We start from the raw sequence: 3461 nt of genomic DNA on the forward strand, positions 1-3461 counted from the left end.
GGCCGGTGCATCTCTGTCCTTTTTGTTTCTAATACCACCAGCTGCCAGCCGCCAGCTGCCCCCACGCGCTCCGAAGCTCCAGCCCTCAGTCTGGTCACGCGTGTTCCCCGGCTCTTGGTCTGAGTCTCTCTTGGGTGCTGGTCCGCGAGTCCGCCCACTCCCTCGTGCAGGTGGCTACCGCTTCCTGGCACCCGAACGCGGCGGCGCCCTCCGCCTTCCGTTTATCTTCCGATATCTGTTCGCAGTTTCATGGCTCCCTGCTTTGTACCTCAATACTCAGTGCTGGAGATGTTCATTTGTTGAGATCCAGATGTATCTTCCTGCGTCTCAGGCTGATTCCGTGGATGTTCAGGCTGGTCTGGTACATATCCAGTTCGACTCAGGGACCGGCTGAAAAAGGGGTCCCCTACTCCTCCACCATCTTAACTCTAAGCCCTCCTTTGTTTTCTTTCTTAAATTCCACATATGAGTGAAATAATGTGGTATTCGTCTTTCTATGACTGACTTATTTTTCTTAGAATAATACTCTCTAGCTCAACCCATGTCATTGCGAATGGAAAAGATTTCATTCTTTTTTGTGGCTGAGTAATATTCCATTGTATGTGTGTATGTGTTTTTTTTGTGTGTGTGTGTGTGTGTGTGTGTGTGTGTGTGTATACCACTTCTTTATCCATTCATCGGTCAATGGATACTTGGGCTGTTTCTATAATTTAGCTATTGTAGATAGTGTTGTAATAAAAATTGAGGTGCATGTACCCCTTTGAATTACTATTTTTGTATTCTCTGAGTAAATATCTAGTAGTGTAATTTCTGGATTTTAGGATAGTTCTTTGTTAAACTTTTTGAGGAACCTCCATACTGTCTTCCAAATTGGCTGCACCAGTTTGCATTCCCATCAACAGAGCAAGAGGGTTCCCCTTTGTCAATACCCTAGCCAAAACCTGTTGCTTTTCTTGTTGATTTTAGCCATTCTGACAGGTGTGAGGTGATATCTCCTTTCAGGGAAATTTGAATTTCCCTGGTGATGAGTGAGGTTGAACATCTTTTCATGTGTCGGTTGGCCATCTGTATCTCTTCTCTGGAAAAAAAAAATGTCTATTCATGTCCTCTGCCCAATTTTTTAAAAAAAAATTTAACAGGAGAAAAGATAAATTTTCAATTCATGTAATATACAGGAACACAGAGAAACATGTGACTGAAAGGGTCAGTTACATTTTGGGGCCTATATAGCATTTTAATAGGGAAAGGGAAGATGGAGAAAGGGCACTTATGGGAAAACAAACAACTTTTAGGAAAGATAAATGGGTCCTTAGGAATATAGATGGGACATAGAATAGTTTTGTGACAATGTCTGTTTAGGTGATCTCTTGTCCTGGTGCTGACATCTGTCTCTGGTGTTCACAGTCAAACTTCCCTGGTTAAGAAACTCCTTGGAAGATGATTTATGACAGTTGAGTTCTTGGAGAAGCTCTCATTTTAGGCAAATAATAGGAGATTTGGGGTGGGGGATGGGGAGCCTCTATATCTGTTCATTTTTATTAATTTTATTTATTTTTTATGTTGTTAACCAACATATAGTACATCATTAGTTTTTGATGTAGTGTCCAACAATTCATTAGTTGTGTATAACACCCAGTGCTCATCACAAATTCCCTCCTTAATACCTATAATTTTAATTGGATTATTTGCTTTCTGGATTTTGAATTTTATATGTTCTTTATATATTTTTGATACTAACCCTTTACTAGATATGTCATTTGCAAATATCTTGCCCATTCTAGGTTGCCTTTTAGTTTTGTTGATTTTTTCTTTTTCTGTGCAAAAACTTTATTTTTATCAAATCCCAATAATTTATATTTGCTTTTGTTTCTGTTGCCTCAGGAGACATATCTAGAAAGAAGTTGCTATGGCTAATGTCAATGAGATTACTGCCTTTGTTCTGTTCTAGGGTTATAATGATTTCATGTCTCACATTTAGGGCTTTCATCTGGTGTAGTTTTTTTGTGTGTATGGTTTAAGAAAGTGGTCCAGTTTCATTGTTTTGCATGTTGTTGTCCAGTTTTCCCAACACCATTTGTTGAACAGATTTTTCCCATTGGATATTCTTTCTTGCTTTGTCAAACATTTATTGACCATACAGTTGTGGGGTCAGTTCTGGATTTTCTATTCTGTTCTATTGCTCTATGTGTCTATTTTGTGCCAGTAGCATACTGTTTTGATTACTACAGATTTATTTAATAATTTGAAGTCAGAAATTTTGATGCCTTAAGGTTTGTTTTTCTTTTTCAAGGTTGCTTTGGTCATTTGGGGTCTTTCGTTGTTCCATATAAAATTTGCTTTGTTGTAGATCTGTGAAAAATGCAGCTGGTATTTTGTTAGGGATGACATTAAATGTGTAGATTGCTTTGGGTAACACAGACATTTTAACAATAGTTGTTCTTCCAATCCATGAGCATGGAATGTCTTTCCATTTTTCTGTGTCATCTTCAATTTCTTTTGTAAGTGTTTTATAGTTTCCAGAGTATAATTCTTTTACCTCTTTGGTTAGGTTTATTATTAAGTATCTTATTGTATTTGGTGCAATTATAAAAGGGATTGATTCCTTAATTTCTCTTTCTGCTACTTCATTTTTGATGTATAGAAATGCAATAGATACTTTGATTTTGTGTCCTATGACTTTGCTTAATTCATTTATTAGTTCTAGCAAATTTTTCATGGACACTTTCAGGTTTTCTATATAGAATATCATGTCATCTGGAAATAGTGGAAGTATCTCTTCTTCCTTGTAAATTTGAATGCCTTTTATTTCTTTTTCTTGTCTGATTGATGTACATAGGACTTCCCATACTATTTCACATAGAAATAGTGAGAGGGGCATCCCTGTCTTGTTCCTGACCATAGAGGAAAAACTGTCAGTTTTCTTTTTCCATAAAGGATGATATTAGCTTTGCTATTCATATATGTCCCTCATTATGTTGAGGTATGTTCCCCCTAAACCTATGTTGTTCAGGGTTTTCATCATGAATGGATGTTTTACTGTGTCAAATGCTTTTTCCTGTTTTTAAAGATTTTATTTATTTATTCATGAGATACAGAGAGAGAGAGAGGAGAGAGAGAGAAAGGCAGAGGGAGAAGCAGGCTCCCTGTAGAACAGGGAGCTCAATGCGGGAATTGATCCCAGGACCCTTGGATCATGACCTGAGCCAAAGGCAGACGCTTAACCAACTGAGCCACCCAGGGGCCCCTCAAATGCTTTTTCTACATCTATTGAAATCATTACATGTCTCTTTCTTTTATTAATGTGATGTATCACATTGATTGATTTGAGAGTATTGAACCATTCTTGCAACCTAGGCATAAATCCCCTTGATTGTAGTGAATGATTTTTTAAAACATGTTTTTGGATTTGGTTTGTTAGTATTTTATTTAGAATTTGTGCATGTATGTTCATCAGTGATATT

This window comes from Ursus maritimus, assembly GCF_017311325.1.
Source record: "Ursus maritimus isolate PB19 chromosome X unlocalized genomic scaffold, ASM1731132v1 scaffold_X1, whole genome shotgun sequence".
Lineage (NCBI taxonomy): Eukaryota > Metazoa > Chordata > Mammalia > Carnivora > Ursidae > Ursus > Ursus maritimus.